A 19,712-nucleotide genomic window follows, 5' to 3' on the forward strand; every position below is an offset into this window, starting at 1 on the left:
GAGTGGCAGTGCTACCTAGTGGGTAGAGAAACAGAAATATTGTCTGACACATGCAGACTTGATGATCCTGGGCTGCCCTCAGCCTCTCAGTACTTCCAGGTGCCTCCCCAAGACTGGCCATGACAGAGCAGAAGCCAGTCTGCATTGAGAGGGGTCTGCATGGAGAGCTCACTACATCTTTAAAATCAGAGACCCAACCTAAAAGAGAAATCCCAAAGCACTCGTCCTATGGCACAGATCTGAGGCAGCAGGGAGATGATCTCTGAAAAGTCATTTAGATCAAGAAAAAATCTGTAAAGTGCTTGGTGATTAAGCACTCAGATTTTTTTTTCAAATTACTGTTTATGATCAGTTTCTTTTTTACCCATATATACAATCATGTCATACTTATAAGAGGCAGTCCCATCCATCATGGGGCTTGTAATTATACATGACAGAGAAGAGGTTCAGCTTGAGCTTCTAAGGGTTCCATGACCAGATGCTACGGACAGCCGTTGGTAAGTCACCAGGATCACAAGGACGGGGCATTTGGCAAAGAAACCACTGGCAGAAAACTGAGTACCTGTTGAAATAATAGTTGGCATTCACTCCTGTATACTTCCCATCAAGATCCTATGACAGGATTAAGAAAGAGTGAAAGGTCACTGAAGCCAGAATTACTCAAGATCTCTGTGGAGCAGGATCTCAAAGGACAGAATTTCTGGAATGCTCATCCACAGTAAGTCCGGTATCCTTCTCGGTGAATCTTCTGTTCCCAAATCTTGGGAGTGTGTGCTCTTCGACACAGAACCAGGTTTCCAGGGCAACATAGACTTCATTTCCAAGCAACACCAAGGATGAGATCTGACTATGGACATGGGGCAATGCAACCCGGAGACTCTTGCCGCTGCCTAAATTGTGTCTGTTTGCACTAGACACAATCAAGCCAGTCCCTGATGCTTGACAACCGGTTGCCTAATTTGGTTTGCCAAAGCTGAACCCCAGTGTGGTCTGCTTTGTTATTTGCCTCTTTCTTAATCTATTTGGGGGAGAGCCATTTGGCTCCAGCTCATCTGCTTCTGACTTTCATCTTCCTGGCGAAGGGTGCTTATTTCTATGTCGGCTTGACTGAATATCAGTTTCAGGAATGAAATCCTGGTGACTTAGGAAGGTCATGCTCCCCAGAGAATGCTATAAGATGGCACTACAGCTAAGGAAGCCATGACTTTATGCCCACAAAATACCGGAATATCCGACCACCCTGCCCTAGATCAGTGCTTTTTCAGAGAAACTCAGGCAGTTGATATTGACATGTATTGCATTTAGTGACTTTTGTTTTCCTCCCATATCTCAGTTGCCAAAAGAATTTTAGAGCACTCACCACAAAATCCCCAAAGTCTGGGTTACCAGTGGACATAGTGTGTATGAAAGTTTAAGCTGAATATTGACCCAACCATCCAAGGAGAAGGTCTCATGGCTCACTATGAGTCAAAAATACAATATTGCATAATCTTAGCATTGGAAAAAATACTTCAAGGGCCACCTAGCCCCCCCAGCCACCCATATGAGACAGGATTGACATCCATATCCAGCCATCACTTGAAGTCTGTGAGAATGAAGCTACAAAAATATGAATGCACCATTTTAATCAATAGCCCTCAAGGCATAAAATGGAATAAAATAAATGGCCACTCAAGAAGGTCAGGTAATTCCAATGCCTTCCCAGCTGGAGATTGCTCTGATGGAAAATAAAACCACAACATTATCATAAATACATGATCAGCTGAGCCCATAAATCATCAGCCTACTCATGCTCTCTTGCTTGATTACTGATGATAGAAAGATAGTCTCAATGACAGTTCATCTTACTGACCCCCCCCAACTTCCATTCGTCAATTGAAAGTGATCTGATAGTCACAAATATCCACCCTGTACCCCCTCCAAAGAACCTTATAATTAATCTTTCCTTAATCTGGACCTTCTTTATCATGGCATCATCTCTAGTGCCTTAGCCTATAACAGGTGTTTTAAGAAAACTGTGGAAGTGATGACATCCAGAAGATTGCATTCTAGAGCAAAGAGTTTGGCATTTAGATTCCACAAGTTCAGGCTGAAATGGAACTCTGATACTCATTGTTCATGTAGTTTTGAGGAAGTGATTCTTTTTTTCTGAATCTTAGACCCACGCATTGTCTTGATTTTCTAGGACTCAGTTTCCTCTTCTAGAAATGAGAGGATTAGACTGTATGGTCTCTAAAGATCCTTTCAGTTCTAAACTATAAAAGAAAATCAATCAATATTGATGGGGGATTATTAAAGTGGATACTTAGGTGAGGAGGTATACCAGGTTACATCCCCGATTCTGTGTTTCAGGTAGATTGTTCTAGAAAAATATGGGAAGCAAGATTTTGGTTTTGGTAGAACATTGTTCATTATGGAATATCATTGAAGAAATGTTGAGACAGTTCCACCTGACTCCCTAAAACTAAGTTTGGTAACAGCCAGAAAGATATATACATACATACATATGTATGTATATATATGTGTGTGTGTATACATGTATATATGTATGTATATTTATATAAAGACTTGAAATGAAAAGAATAAGTCATGGCAATGTCACAAAGAGTATTAACTCAGAAGAAAGTTTTTTTGTGAAGCTTAAAGTGGGAGATCATAATAAAGTGGACAAGAGCATAGAAGTTCCATCTTGTCTATCCAATTCTGGAGAAGGAGCCACTTTTACCACACTTCCAGAAAATTCTCATCTATCCTTTGTTTGCAGATGTCCAACAAAAAGGAGCTCATCACTGCTGAAAATGATCCAATACATTTCTGGACGGTTCAGATTGCTAGGAAACTTTTTTATTAGACCAAATCTCAATTTGCTTCTTTGCAAATCGATGTTCCTCCCATTGAATGAAGAAAGGAAGAAATAGATCAATGAATCAAGGAATCAATGAAACTATGAATGAAATGTAAAATCAGTTATTGTGCCAGACAAGGAGTTAAACACAAGCAAGCAAGATAATATCTGTTGCTAATGAGTTAATTTAAAAATAGAGAAGAGAATTGGCGAAGAAAAGATTAGCATAGTTTAGACGTGACTGATAAATAGATACAGGTGTCCCATTCCATCTCCTTCCATTTACATTCATTCTTTGCCATTCCCTTCAGCTAAATTCTGGTTAGTTTATATGACACCTCCATCCAATCCCAGTCATTTAAACCTTCCAAAAACTAGAATGACAGTGTAGGAACTGATCCTATGGCATGTGTGGGATCAGGGAAAATTCATAGATTCTAATTTAGACACAATCTTTCATTCCAATCAATATTTCTAGGAAAACAGCAGAGACCTCCCGGAATGGCAAATCCTGCAGACGGCACAGGACAGATAAAGCATACATGCACAAATTTAGAGATATGATTTAACCCTATGTTGCAAAAGGACAGAGAGAGTTTCCCCTTAATACCTCTGAGATTACATATAGATCAACTAAGTCAGCCTTAAGTGGCACACAAGTCCACCCAGACCAGTCTGAACAAGCAGCATAAGCTAATCAGAAAGTACTACTAAAGATGCTATCTCACCAATGACACACTGTGGAGTCTTGGGCCAGCTAATTTTACTGAATTCTTTTTTCTGTTAAATAAAATTCACAGACAAGATGATCTTCAAATCTCCTCCAGCTCCAAGATTTCCAAGAAAGGCCAGATTTATACAAAAGATAAATTAAGCAGATGATTCCCTCACAATAAGACCCTTCAGTTGGAAAGAACTTTCCCAGGGTGTCTCTGACTTGTAAACTCTTTTAATGCACTTACAATAAGAGCTGCTGAAAATTTCAAACTTATGCATCACTTTTTAGGAATACATTTATTGATTAAGTCAAGATAGACCTATTTTCATGGGTGTCACTCATCATTTAATAATGTTTTTAATTAACAATCATTTTATATCAACCCTTTGTTGAGGAAAAAAGAAAAGAAAAAGCTTTGTTACAACTATGCACAATCAAATAAAATAGTCTCACCTTGGCCATTACAAAAAAAAAATAGATGCTTCATTCTGCATTTTGGGTACATTTGAAAATCCATTTTTATGAATTATCTTGTTTGAACTTTTTAAGAACCTAGTGAGATAGAATGAGGGAAAAAAAAAAAAAACATACCAGTATGGAAAGAGCCTAAGAAAGTTTTCTCTTGTCATACAACTAGTAAAAAGCAAGAGCAGGACTACAACATAGGTTTTCTATAATCTCAGGGCAAAAATAATATAAATCAAATGCATACCAGCTCTGAGGTAGAGGGCACTCATTTTTTAATCCTTATGTGACTTTCACTGAAGTCGAACAAATTTCTTGCCCAACACATTCAATTTCTTCAGACTCCCATAGGTTTTTGCAGATCCTACCTGACTCTCCTTTTAGAGCTGAGCTTTTTATCTGATCTTGCCTAAATTAGATCAGCTTGTCCCAATGCCAATTCTTCTGGCACTGTTGACTATCAATGCCCTCCAGTGGCCGTTATGGAGAGGGAACAAGCATGGGGCACAATGATTGAGGGCATTAGCTGTGGTGGCCTGAGAGATAGAGAACTAGAGAGCTGTGACAGGCCATAGCCAAGCCATTTTAGACAGCATGATTCTCTGATCTTTCAGGAAATGGGGGAACAGTAGCTGTGCCTTCTTGTGAACTCATTTAGCAGAGAAGGAAGGCCTTATGTAATGAGAAAGTAAAGACCTTCCTAGAACAGATCCTATTTTGAGCTAGCATATGTGCCAGAACAAGACAAGAGGCCATTCCAGGCCACTTTTGGAAATTTCCTAGAAAATCAAGGCAAAAATAGTAATGTCTACATTCCTTTCTGTAAATATGTCATTGGAGGGGCGCTCTTTGTCAATTCATAAGGGAAAACAACTCAATGGAGGATCTGTTGGAAGATTCCTTAGTTGGGAGATTTCAGGTCAGACTTGCTAAGTTTCATCTAAGAGAAAAGATTGTATGAAAATCAATGGGGGAGGTTAAAAGATAGAAAAAGTGAATATTTTTGAAGTACCAAGAGAGAAATAAACAAGCTCAGTTCAATAAAATAAAAAAGAGAGGATTTGCCTTCATAAAAAAATGAAAAAAAATTAAGGAAGGAAAGTAATATATAGAGAAGAAATCAGACTTTAATATAGGATAGTTGACTTCTTTAGTCTTTGAAATAAAATGCAATATTCTATATTAAAGAAAAAGATTGAATTGTTACTAAAAATATTCAGAAAACATTCTTCATATAGTTTGGAATATTTCTGACTTTGAGTTTCTCTCAGTTTCACAGTCCAGGGCTCTGTCTCCAAAGATTCCACTGTCGGGTTGGTCTGATCCCAGTGAAATGACATCTGACCTCTAAGACACTGACAGTTCCAAAGGTGGGAGCCACTGCAGAGCCAATAGGGTCTAGTTCCTAACTAAATCAGAAGATACTCTACACAAATCCTGGAAAGCAATCATTGAGCCTAGATTTGAAAATCTCCAATAGCAGGCTCTTCAGCTTTCAGGCAGTCTGCTCGATCTTTGGCCAGCTCCAAAGAGGGATAAAGTTGTCTTACATCTTTCTTAAATTGTGCCTCTTTGCAACTTTCATCAAGTTGTGTCCTTTGGGACCAATCAGGCAAACCATCCCCCTCTTATTCATGAGAGTTCTGCAAATTCTTGGAGTCAGCTGTGATATTGTTCCTAAATCAGATCTTCTTCAAGCTAAATATTCCTTATTTCTCCAAGTATTTTTCCAGATACCTGGAGTAGAGATCTTTTCTTGACTTAGATGATTTCCCCTGGACACTCTATCTTATCAGGGTGAAACTTTGGGATTGAGACTCTGGAAAGGAGTCCTTTTTGAGATTCTAGAGAAAAGGAAGGAAAAGAAAGGGAGAATGCAATTATAGCATGTCCACTATGTACCAGATATATAGAATTTTTTAAACTTTAAAAAACTTTTTTTAAAAACACATCATTTGATCCTCACAAGCACCCTGTGAGGTAGATTCTGTCATTCTCCTTTTGGACAATAGAAAAGGAGGCAGTGAAATCTCCAGAGTTAGTGTCTGAAGAGCTGAACTCAGGTCTCCAGACACATTACTTTATCCACTGCTTCCTATCTTGGAGACAAGTCTTTTGAGTAACTAAGGAGTTAGGACATCCTTAGAGGACAACTAGATAGCATAATGAATAGAAAGCTTCAGCCTGAAATTCAGAAGATCTGAGTTTGAATCTAATCTCAGATCCTTATTAGCTGTAACTCTGGACAAGTCACTTCAGTGCTCTTTGTTTCAATTTCCTCATCTGTAAAATGGGGAAAATAACATTTTCCTCCCAGAGTTATTCTGAAGATCAAATGAGATAATAACTTTATTAGCTTTATTAGCTAATCACTTTATTAGCACAGTAATATGACAGAAAAGGCTTATGACATATATTTCAGGGGAAGTGGGAAAACTGGGACACTAATGTACTGTTGGTAGAGCCATGAACTGCCACAATCATTCTGGAGATCCATTTGGAACTATGCCAAAAGTGGCTATCAAATTGGGCATTTTCTTTGACCCAGAAATATGACTAATAAAATCTGTATCCCAAAAATGGAAAAAAAGAAAAAGCTGTTAAGAAATAGCTCTTTTAATGGTAAAAAATAGAAATTGAGGAGTACCCATCAATAGGGGAATGGCTGAAAAAGCTGTGTTACATGATTAAAATGGAATACTATTGTGTTATAAAAATGATGAGCAGAACAGTTTCACTATAAAATCTCAGAAGAATCACACGAACTGCTGCATAATGAAGTAGGAAGGAGCAAGAGAATATTGCATATAATAACATCAATATTATTTGGTGATTTACTGTGAATGACTTAGCTATTCCCAGCAATATAAAGATCCAAGACCTGAAGAAGCTATGATGAAAAATGCTACTCCCCTCCAGAGCAAGAACTGATGAAATCCGAATGCAGATGAAAGCAATGTTTTTATTTTGTTTTTCTTGGGGGTTTTTGTGTGTTTTCTTTTCAACATGACTTATTTTTATGTGTTTTCTTTTCAACATGACTTATTTTGTATAATTATAGATATATTAATTTTACCAGATTGTTTACCTTCTTAATGATGGAGGAAGTGAGGGATGATGGAAGAGAATCTGAAATCAAAATTAAAAAAAAAAAAACAATAACAACAAAAAATAAAGGTAAATTTAGGTAATTGTGGAAATAATTTGGGAATTAATGAAATCAAAATTAAAATAAAACACAATAAAAATAAAAATAAATTTGGGGAATTGGGGAAAATAATTTGGGAAATAATTAAAGAAAATAAGGGTGTTTTTTTTTTTAAATTTAAAGTGTTTAGCACAGTTCCTGCACTATACAAATATTAACTATTATTCCTGTTGCTATTATTGTTAAGCTAAATAAGAAGCAGAATTTACTTGTCCACCAGGAGGCAATGTCAAGTAAAAGAATCCCTCCCCACATTATGTCCTCAACTTCTGTTCTGAAGAGAAAGTGAGAGAATAAATAGGAATAGGAAGGACAGGAAAAGAAAGGTTGAGGCACTATAAACAAATTCATATATAAATGATAGAGAAAGCAGCAGATAAATTGATAACATCCTTTTTATGATCATTTTTTCCCCTTCAATTTACAGAGGAAGTAGAAAAGGATCTAATTCTCACTATCAAGAGGGTGCCGACAGCTGGAGTAGAAAGACCAAGGATTTTGGAAGCAAGTGACCAGCATCAAGTTTGTTACCATAGAAAAGAAAGCCTGTCAAATTCAAATGAGGATGATTCTGGGGCTTAGTACTTTGCAGAGAAAATGAGGACCAAAGAGGAGCTTTCCAAAGTAAAGTTCTCAAGACACATGAAGACATTCCTCTGTTAGGATTACTAAGTGAGAACTCGGGTTGTCTGGATAGTGACAAGGTGAGAATTCAGGTTGGACAATTACAAGGTGAGAACTCAGGTTGACTTGATGGAAGGAGCAGGCTCATTGGCTGAGGTGGTTCTTCCCAGAAGCCCTTGCATTATCCCACTTCCCCTCCTCCACTTTTCAGGGGTTAATTTATTATTTATTCTGCCCATATTAAAAGAACGTTGCTAGGACTTCAGGCTAAGGGAATTGGCACTTTTGAGTCTCCTTTTCCTACACTCCCTCCAGGGAAGAATCCTCGTGGTTTGAGACCCAATGAAATCTGGCAAATGGAGGTGACCCATTATAAATCTTTTGGTCGTCTATCTTTTATTCATGTCGTGGTAGACACCTTTTCAGGATTCACATTTGCAATGCCAGCAGCAAAAGAGACAGCCCGAGTGGTCACTGAATTCCTTATACAAGCTTTTGCAATTATGGGTGTGCCACAAGCAATAAAAACAGACAATGGACCTGCATATACGTCCAAACATTTTACACACTTTTGTGCACAGTATAAGATTTTACATACCACGGGCATACCCTTTAATCCTCAAGGGCAGGCAATAGTAGAGAGAAGAAACAGAGATATTAAGACACTCCTCCAAAAACAAAAGAAAGGGGGAGCCACAGGTAGCCCTAGGGAACTTCTAAATTTAGTTCTCTATACCATTAATTTTCTAATTTTTGACAAAGATGCACTGGCTCCAGCAGACAGGTTTTATAACCCACCAGAAGGGCAGTGTCCAGTGAGAGCATCTCCACTGTCCTTAGATAATCGCCAGGTGATGTGGAGAGATCCAGAAAGTGGTGAATGGAAGGGACCAGATAGGTTAACTGCCTGGGGGAGAGGGTTTGCTTGTATTTCTTCAGCAGGAGAAGGAATCAGATGGGTGCCAACGAGTCATATTCGCCTTGTCCACCAGAGAGAGACAGAAAAAGAGAAAGACCTCAAAATAAAGGAGAAGATCTAAGAAACACCTGACACTGAAAGAGCATGGATAATAAGAAGACTGTTAAAGAACTTTAAAAACCAGCAGGAATCATTGGACTTCCTCACACAAGATGAGACTAATGGACAATGGACTTATGGACATTTATAAATTTTCAATTTATGATTATGTTATATACTTCTAGCATGTGTTACGTTACTATGTTACTATGTGCTTATGTAATTTATGTAATTATCTGTAATACTTCCCATATTGATGGATTTATGTTTCAAGGTCATTTATGTAATTATCTGTAATACTTCCCATATTGATGGATTTATGTTTCAAGGTCATGACTGTCCTATGTTCTAAATCAAAAGAAAGGGGGAGATGTTAGGATTACTAAGTGAGAACTCGGGTTGTCTGGATAGTGACAAGGTGAGAATTCAGGTTGGACAATTACAAGGTGAGAACTCAGGTTGACTTGATGGAAGGAGCAGGCTCATTGGCTGAGGTGGTTCTTCCCAGAAGCCCTTGCATTCCTCCATTAGGAAAAATACTGTGGACTTCCCTGGACAAATTAAAATAGATATATAGGAAAACATTCATAAACTTGTGTTTTTTAATGAGGCATGAAACAAGGGTTTAATAAATGATTGAAATCATGGGAGTTGCAATTTAGGAGGATAAAAATTTTGACTTATTCCTAAAATTGATTTAGGATTAGTGAGATCTTTGATTTTAAAGGTAGATGAATCATATTCAGATTTTTTTAAATTCCAATTTCTTTTATTTTTTTCTTAATTCTCTACCTTTATTTTCCCCTGCTCTATCCATTGGTAAAGAAAAAGAAAAAAATCCATTATAAATATGTATAATCTTCCTAATTCCTTTAGCCATGTTTTTAGCTTTGTCAAGCTAGAGAAAGAGATAGATAGACAGAGGAAAAAAGAAAGATGAAAGGAAGGAAAGAAAGAGAAGCAAAAAAAAAAAAACAAAGAGGAAATAAAGAGAATAAAAAGGAAGGAAAAGAAAGAAAAGAAAATGAAAGAAAAAGGAAAAAGGAAAGGAGAGAAGAGAAGAAAGAAAAGAAGAGAATAAAAAGAAGAGAAGAGAAGCACCTCAGTCTCTACTCTGAATCCAACATTTTTCCATTTGGAAAGGAGTATTATGAGTCCTCTGGAAATGAGGTTTATCATTTTGTTAATCAAAGACCTTAAGTTTTCCCAAGTTAATTATTTTTACAATATTGTTGTTGTATAAATAATTGCTCTTCTGGTTCTGCTCACTTAACTTTGCATCAATTCATATAGATCTCAGTTTTTTTCTGAAAGCATCATGCTCATCATTTTTTTATGGCAAAGTAGTATCCCATCATAATCACATACCAAAACTTGTTCAGTCATTCCCTCATGAATAGGTTTGTCTTTAATTTCTAATTCTTCATCGACGCAAAAAGAGCTACTGTAAATATTTTCTTCCTAAAAGTTCTTTTTATTTTTTCTTTGATCTCTTTAGCTTGTGACCTAGTACTTGTTGTGGTTTACCTTTGTTTTTATGAGAACCAATGACATCATGAGGGTGATATCTTGACTCCTACATGCATTGAATTTAAGTGAGACAAAATTGTGCAAGATCACTGGCCTCTTCCTTTCCTCTAGAGTCATCAGTATAAAGTGGCAAGACCCAAATCAAGATGACTGTGATTAGCTTAAAATGTAGTGAATGCCCATGGCTTTGTAAATTAAGTTCTTTCTCAGGTTTCAATTTTCCTGGGAAATGAACAATCATTAAGAATTCAGATACATTATAACTTAGTTTATCATTGGAAGGGAAGATTTGCAAAGTTTCTGGCCAGAACAGGAAAACAATTATCTTACACTCATTGAGCTCAGCTATTATTTACCAATCAATGGAAGCCAGAAAAATTTGGGCTTAAAGAGTGGTCTGATAGATCCATTTCAATCACAATTTTTTAAAGCCTGTATATTTCAGAGATATATTTCAAGAAATTGTAAAACAAAACATTTAAATGAATATATATATATTTTTAAAAATCTATCCCTTAATTACCAAATATTTTAGAAAATAAAAGTGGCCAAAAGTCATAGTCCTGTGGACAAAACATGGATACATAAGGGTAAAGTTCCCAAGTGAAAACAAGGACCTCATGAGGCTAGGAAAGGAAAAAGAGAATGAGGATGAGGAGAAAGAGGAAGAGGAGGAGGGAAAAAAAAAAGTTACTACTACTCACAGATAACATAGTAAACAAAAACTTCTAAAAAAGATGATTGACTTCTTCCCATAGATAATTGCAACATTCTTGCGAGGAATAAGCTAAAATTTAGATTAAAATAATAGTGAGTCACTCATATAAGAAATCTTATTTAACTCATAAGGTTTAACTCATAAGACCTCCTCCGGAACTCCTGCTCTCTTTGTAAAGTTCTCATGAAGAATCTTTTCTTATTATTATTGCTGTTTGATTTTAATTATTTTAAATAGTATTTTATGTTTTTCCAAATACATGTAAAGATAATTTTATTTGTATTCTACAAAACTTTATAGTCTACACTTTTTCTTTTTCCTTCCTTTACCTCTCCCCTCCTTCCCAAGACAACAGGGAATCTGATATAGATTACATATATACAATAATTTTTAAAGATATATTCATATTTATCATGTTGTACAGGAAAAATCAGATCAAAAGAGGGAAAACATAAGAAAGAAAAAAAAATGTAAAAATACTATGGTCTGATCTACATTCAATCTCCATAGCTCTCTGCTTGGATGTGATTGGTATTTTCCATTCCAAGTCTATTGGAATTGCTTTGAATCATGGTATTGTTGAAAAGGGCCAAGTCTTGTCCTTAATTCTTGAAAAGGACCAATTACACCACAAGGGTGTTGCCTTTTCTTTATCATGAAGTGGATTTAAGTCAGAGGACGGCAGAATTCTCAGCTTCAATCTCTCCCCCAGTCACAGGACTCTACTGGTAAGCCAAAAGTCAAGAAGACGCTCTTCCCTGTAGTAAGGCTGGGTCAAAGGGTTTGCACAAAGAAAGAGTGTTTGTTGTGAGGCACATGAGTTCTTCTAGGATTTCTTAAAGGAACATTCATGTAGTCTAAGATATGGCTTCTTAAACTTTTTCTGCTTACAACATCTTTTTTACTCATTCTCAGGTATGTCAAATAAATCAAACATCTACTGATAGTAAATCATAATTTCATGATCCTACATTCAGTTAGGTGACTCATAAGAAGTTGTGAATCCACAGTTTAAGAAGTTTTGGTCTAGGAGACATGGACTGAGAATTTAAAGAACTTAAACAGCAGCCCCACTGAAGAGACTTTGTTCTCAGCCCTTCTCAGGATATAATGAGGTAAGATGGAAAAAATGAGCAGCAACGCAGGAGCAAGTTGTGAAAGGAGGGATTAAAAAAGAAAAGAAAAGAAGGCTGAGCTGTAGCAGACAAAGAGAAGCACTGAAGGGACTATAGGCCCCACACAGATCTCCCAAGTCATAAAGCTCAGACTGAAATGACCAGGTGCACCCTCCTCATTGCATCTTCCTGTTTGAAGTCCCTTCCTTTCCAATACTAGTGCTATTTTTGTGCCAAGGAAGGAAGGAAGGAAGGAAGAGGAAGGAAGGAAGGAAGGAAGGAAGGAAGGAAGGAAGGAAGGAAGGAAGGAAGGAAGGAAGGAAGGAAGGAAGGAAGGAAGGAAGGAAGGAAGGAAGGAAGAAAAAAAAGTTCTGGTTTCTGGGTGACTAAATTACTGGGGACAAAGAAGGAAGAGAAGAGAACATAATGATCTGAGAGAGGAAAGAGTGCAATAGCTGGCAAACTCTCTCCTTGCCAGTACTGGCACTTATCTGAGTGCACAGAACAGAACTACGATAAGTAAGTGGGGATGCCCCAAAAGAGAAGCATAACTCATTAAAATTGTGCCAGAAAAATCAAATGCAGAATGAGTCACAGTTGGCAATCAAAGAATCAAAGCTAAAGACCCGAAGGATTTTGTTATTTGTTTTGGAGTTTTATATTTTAATGTCTTAGTGTCAGGAAAAAATATTTTTCAAAGTGATCTGAGCATCTCTTGGGGCAGAGGGGCTGCTGAGACTGATTGGTCATAGTGAGGCTGACCAATGATTTTGCATCTGTCTTCTTTTCCAACAAGAGTTGTCTTTATTCTTGACTGAATAAAACACAAAATGGTTGTCAGGGAGTGAAAATCCAAGGTAAATTAGGATGTACATAGGAGATACTTACCTAACCTACCCATGCATTCCAATAAACTCTCTCTGCCAAAGCAGAAATGATGGATAGGAGTTCTGTGCTAAGTATCTTTAGAGGAACAGGTGAATGAAGGAAGCCGAGCAGGAAGGAAGAGGGCACATGTGGACTTAATTTTCAAAAGGAGGAAAACATGGAATTCGAAAGGATAAGTCAAAGAGCTTATTATCTCTTCCTGGCAAAATTTGAGAATACATTATTAAGGGATTTGCACACTTAGGAAACCAAGCCTGGCTCACTCAATCAGCATGGCTTCATCAAGAATGAATCACGCCAGATGTGCCTTATTTCCTGTTTGACAAGGTAACTAGACTGGTAAACCAGGGGAATCTTGTCCTCATTTCATAATTAGATTTCACTCAAGCATTTAAAAGTGTCTCCCACACTGTGCAAGCTTATGGCTCAAGTGGAGAGAGCTGGAAGGGGAGAGGATCAGGTTGTTAGCAGGAATTTGGAATCGGTTGAATGATCCGACCTAAATGTAAATCTCCTAAATGCTGGAACAGACTTTCTCACTCTTACAAGTTGGCTTATGGGGGCAGGCGCCAGGTTAATTATCCTTTAACATTTTCCTTTGCCCTCATCCCTTATGAAAATGGGAATTCCTATGATGAAGTTAAGGGAGGCCAATGGTTTACACTGGGTCTTTTTTTCCCTTCAATGTTTTCTAAGATTCAATAATTCAACAATAATAATAATGGCATTTATAGAGTGTTTTAAAGTTTAAAAAGCCCTTTCCATAGATTATATCATTTGATTGCAACAGAACTGGGAAGTAGGTATTATTATTCTTCCCGTTGTTTGTACCTCAGGATCTTTTCGGTCTCTTTGGTCCTCAGATTTCCTTTTTGATACTGGAAGGCAGAGGAATAGCCTGAGGGTCCTTTTTGGCTTACAAATTGCATGACATAGGAAGCCTTTCTTGAGTTCTGACATGTGTGAAATGATGTAAGGGATCCAGAAGTCTTGGGTTCTGTCCTCAAGGACCTTACAATTCAAGTCTAGAGAGTTTCAGATAAAGGAACAGATATGTGTTTAGTTGTTTTTCATGGAAACTCCTCCTCTCTGTGAGATTCCGATGCCTTCACACCCTCTTCTCCAGTGTTTTCCCAATATCTTTTGTATTACAGCTCTGGGTTCTCCAGTGCTTTCCCAATGTCTTTTGTATTACAGCTCTGGGTTCTCCAGTGTTTTCCCAATGTCTTTTGTATTACAGTCCTGGGATGTCCTACGGATTTCTGCCAGAAAAAGATCATCATGTGAATGTTGGAGGGGATGTGGGAAAACTGGGACACTGATACATTGTTGGTGGAGTTGTGAAAGAATCCAGCCATTCTGGAGAACAATTTGGAACTATGCCCAAAAAGTTATCAAACTGTGCATCCCCTTTGACCCAGCATTGCTGTTATTGGGCTTATATCCCAAAGAAATACTAAAGAGTGGAAAGGGACCTGTATGTGCCAAAATGTTTGTGGCAGCTCTTTTTGTTGTAGCTAGAAACTGGAAGATGAATGGATGCCCATCCATTGGAGAATGGTTGGGTAAATTATGGTATATGAAGGTTATGGAATATTATTGCTCTGTAAGAAATGACCAGCAGAAGGAATACAGAGAGGCTTGGAGAGACTTACTTCGACTGATGCTGAGTGAAATGAATAGAACCAGAAGATCACTATACACTTCAACAACAATACTGTATGAGGACGTATTCTGATGGAAGTGGAAATCTTCAACATAAAGAAAAACCAACTCACTTCCAGTTGATCAAAAATGGACAGAAATAACTACTCCCAGAGAAGGAACATTGGGAAGTGAATGTAAATTGTTAGCACTACTGTCTGTCTGCCCAGGTTACTTATACCTTCGGAATCGAATACTTAATGTGCAACAAGAAAATGGTATTTACACACATATATTGTATCTAGGTTATACTGTAACACATGTAAGATGTATGGGATTACCTGTCATCGGGGGGAGGAAGTGGAGGGAGGGAGGGGATAATTTGGAAAAATGAATACAAGGGCTAATATTATAAAATAATTAATTAATTTATTTATTAAAAAAAAAAAAAAAAAAAGATCATCATGACAAGAAGCCCCGGGCTGGGTCACTGAACTTCATGTTTGGTCTGTTTCTTTGTGAGAACAGGATGGTCCCAAAAGCAGCTGGGAGGTGACTTGTAGAGTTGCTTGGTGCAGGAATGACTCAATAATAATAAAGTGAGAGGTGACCAGTGCACCAGATGAGCCCTTTTCAACCAATCACCACAAAATGGCGGGAGAGGTGCCTGTTTCCCAAGTTCTCTTCTGCACTCTCCCATAAGAAAGGACACAGGTGACATTGGATTACTTGCCACCATTACTTTGTCCTCAGTGTTCTGATGGAGTCATCTAGAACCCCAGAGTGGTAGAGAGGAAGAAGAACTTAGCATTAGAAACAGGTGAGAGAAGGTGGCTAATTCCATCATTTGGAAGGAAAGAAGCAATCACAGGGATTGATTTCTGGGGACTTTTGGAAAGCACCATGCTTGTCCCTCCCTCTATTTCTCCCTTCAAAACTCCCGGATGATTCAATAACTTAATGATAACAATAGTGGCATCTATGGAGCACTTTTAGGTTTACAAAGCTCTTTACAAAAATTACCTCATTTGTCACAATAATGCTGAGAAGTCCTTAATTTAAACATGAGGAAACAGACTTAGAGAGAGGTTAAATGACTGCCAGCATCATCCAGCTACTATCTATGGACCTATCAGACAGTGGATAAAGCAATGGTCCTAGAGTCAGGAGGAACTGAGTTCAAATCCAGCCTCAGACACTTACTCGTTTTGTGATACAAAGTCACTTAATCAATTATCTTTTTAAAGATAATTTAAGATATTTAAGATAATTTTAAAGACTCCTGTGAAGTCAGTTCCAGGTAGAAATTCTGGTTCCAGTGGGATACCCTACTGCTAGCAGAATTTCTCATCAAGGCACAATGGCAGACTCCAAAGAATTCTGGATCCAAAGTCAGAGGAAATAGGTTTTGTTTTCCCTTTTGCTACTCACTAGCCATGTGACTTTGGCAGAGTCAGTTCACCTCTCAAAGTAAATCTCAGTTTTCTTGTCTACAAAGCGATTGGACCAGATGACCTCTGAGATCCTAAGCGATTATATGAATGGAGACCAGTAGTACGAAGCCTCGTAGGACTCAGAATGAAGAACAAGCAAGTGATCTAAGAGAAGCATCCATGTCACCTTTGCTTAAAGAACTCCCATGATGGAGAATGCACCCTCTTTCTCATGACACAACCGGTTCCAGGGATCACAATTCATTCATCTCTTTTCATCATGCTTCTGCATAAAACCCTCAGAGCTGGCATACAACATACTAGGAATCTTCCTCTGCGTCTCTTAATATTAGGAATAAAGGAAACATTTAATGAGCACCTATTGTGTGCAATGTAGGCAACTGAGTTGGATCTGAATTCTGTAAAATTTATCTTCCTTAATCCAAATCTGATTTCAGACATGTATGGCCTTAAGCAAATCTCTTAACCCTGTTTGCCTCAGTTTCCTCATCTGTAAAATGAATTGGAGGGAAAAAAAATCACTCCCATATTTTTGTCACAAAAAGCACAAATGGAGTTACAAGGAATTGGTCACTACTGAACTGAATGAACAACAATATATGTATAATGCTAAGTGCTTCACAATATTGTCTTATTTAATCCACACAAAAACCTGTGGGAGTTAGTTCCTATCATTACCGCCATTTACAATGGAAAGAACCAGGCAATGAGTAATTAAGTGACTTGCCAAGGTAGACACAGCTAGTGGGTGTCTGAGACAGAATTTGAATTTACAACTTGCATAGGCAGTGTCTCAGATTGTGCAACAATACAGAACCACCCAAATGAGTAAAATTATTACTAAAATGAGTAATGATACAAATCACATACAAGAGTAATGAAATCATAGCTGGTCTTTCTGTAGTTTACAAAACACTCTATGATATTATCTGCATTAAATCTTAATGATTCAAGGCCCAGAGCTACAACCATAGTAACTGCAGCACTCAGATAATGCAGTCTTATCTTTGACTCTTGTTATATAATCAATCTCTCTTCTTTTCCTTAATTTTTAAACTCCCTTCTAATTCACAACAATGAATGTTCTGAATGGAAAATGTGCCACATGTGCCATCTATTCACCAAGCATCTCTCCATTGTCCCTTTGGATGGCTTATAATTTCATGTTTCAGGGGTGATGATGTTGGAGACTTAGATCTATACAACAGAAGAACTTGACTTCTGGAGGGGAAAACAAAGGGCCAGAATATCACAGAATAGTAGGGATCATTGTGAGCTGAGTACCAGGAAGAATCCTCTCGGATGAGATCACAGATGGACCAAATGTTGTCACGTGTCCATCAGGAAAACAAAGGCTCCCAAAAGTGGCCTTTTGTTCAAGGGGAAAGATGGAGCTCATTGAGTATACCATGAAATTAAAAAAATATAATCCATCTCTTTCTCTTCTGCCTATCCAATCCTGGTCTAGATCATGGTCCCTCTGCCCTGACATTCATACTAATGGATTAAATCTATCAGATTACTATCCAACTGATATCATAACCTAACAACATGGATCTTGTTTTTATCTATTCTGTTTTCAGTGGATAGTCAAGATGGCAGCTCATAGCATAGTAGACTGATCACTAGATGTGGAATCAAGAAAATCTGAATTCAAATCCAGCCCCAGATACTTCCTAGCTATATGAACCTAGGAAAACTATCCTAAATGTGAAATGTAGCAGAAGCAGCCTCCCAAAGTTATTGTGAAAATAAAGCAAACTAATGTTTACAAAGCGCTTTGTAAATTTTAAAGCTCAATAGAAATGCTCCCTATTATGTTATTATTCTTCTGTATGATAAGAGATCTCATTTCTGTGGTCCTGAGACCCATGTCCCCTCCTCACCTCTTCAAACTCTCCATTGCCCTGGAGGTCACCGTCCCTTGTGTGTCTTCTGGCAGAGATAAACTATTCATACCATAAAGCACTTATCACTCAGAAAACAACGGGGATGAAAAAAAAAAACAAAAGTAGGTTATGTATCAAGGTATAATATGAGGCCCCTGAAAGCATTTTACAATTTCCCAGCAGCCCTTCCACGTGCCTTCCTATTGCCAGCCAAGCTGGGACCTGCTTTATTGTCTATCTACAGGGTCTAGACAAGATCTTGGAAATGAGGGACTGGAGGAATTAGATTTCCAACCAATTTTATCTCATTTCATAGACAGTACAAACTCTTACTCCTCTAGATAGGTCAGAAACCTGAATAAGCTAGAGGTAGGGCCTTGCAATGGACCGAATGGGCCTTCAGATACTTACACGCCATATGTATCTGAAAAAGCCACAAATTTCCTTTGTCTCAATTTCTTCATCTGTAAAATGAAAGATTTGAACTTGGAGACTTCTAAGATCACTTCCAAGTGTGTGATCTTATGAAATTTTTAAGGGCCCCTTTTCATTTTACCAATGCGATCTCTGTGGCTACCACTGGCATCTGGGAAGAGGAGAGATTGGGAAATGTTCTAAAGTCCTTGGGTTCAAAGGCTCCAGGAGGGTGGGAGTTTTCTGAGGAGTTCCTCATGAGCATTTACCAATGAAAGAAAACATCCCAGGAGCTCAGCCGCTCCAAGAGCCATGGGCAGTGTTGGTGAAAATGGATGAAACAGGGTCAACGATGAGGCTCACGAAGTCTCCTTTCTATGTAAAAAATCCCAAAGAGAATCCAGAAATAAAAACCCAGATGTGAGACCAAGGGGGGGAGCGTGATTCAGAAAGCAGAGATAGGTTGCATTTGGGCCAAGATGCTTCAACAGGATTGAGGTGGGGGAGGCTGGTGAAAGTCTAAGCCAGCGGGATTGAAATGATGTAGGATGAAGCTGCAGATTCTGCTGAGTGGGAAAATTGGGTGAAGGACATTTCCCTCCCCAGCACGTGCCTTCCCTGGGTAGGTTGATGGGTAAACACTGATGATCTATTCATATGCACGGGCAGAGAGTATCTATCTATCTTACTTATCCTTGTCCTGAGAAGAACGGCTCAGTCAGCTTTCCTTGGGTTTCCTGTAGAGAGAAGGCCTGCAAAGTCATTTGTACAGAAGGAAATGCGTCTAATTTTCAGTCCCTTCTTTCAGCAGAGAGCCACAGAATTCTTTGGTTCATTATTTATTCATTGTCTCTGGAGTCCGTCACTGTTGGGCAATGAAGGACGGATCCAATCCCACTAAATGGTCTTTGGAAACCACGCAAACCATCTCTTGCCCACATTGGGAAGAGTGCTTGAAGGAGCTTAAGAAGTACCCCTCTTAGAGAGATGGATGGGAACCTGAGACCAATAAAAATAAAAATAGAACATAAATAGCCTTTGGGGTTTTGCAGAGCTTTGCATAGATGCTATCAATGGAGATAGAATTGGAGATAAGCAACAGAAGGCAGGCACTAGAAATAAAAGATATCAGGAATGTTCCCCTGTTGATGTTGGGATTTTAGCTGAGACTTAAAGGCACCC

The 19,712-nt window shown here is 38.1% G+C and overlaps 1 long non-coding RNA gene across 1 annotated transcript in view; it reads right to left on the minus strand.

Annotated features, from left to right (window-relative positions):
* Positions 1-5,179: 5,179 nt before the first annotated feature.
* The window catches only part of LOC141564782 (uncharacterized), a 38,268-nt gene continuing 23,735 nt past the window's right edge, over positions 5,180-19,712 (minus strand). The window contains exons 2-3 of the long non-coding RNA XR_012488715.1: positions 7,117-7,157; positions 5,180-5,872 (exon numbers count right to left, since the gene is read on the minus strand). This is a non-coding gene — a long non-coding RNA (uncharacterized LOC141564782). The remainder of the gene's footprint in view (positions 5,873-7,116; positions 7,158-19,712) is intronic.

This window comes from Sminthopsis crassicaudata, chromosome 3 (genome assembly GCF_048593235.1).
Source record: "Sminthopsis crassicaudata isolate SCR6 chromosome 3, ASM4859323v1, whole genome shotgun sequence".
Taxonomy (NCBI): Eukaryota; Metazoa; Chordata; class Mammalia; order Dasyuromorphia; family Dasyuridae; genus Sminthopsis; species Sminthopsis crassicaudata.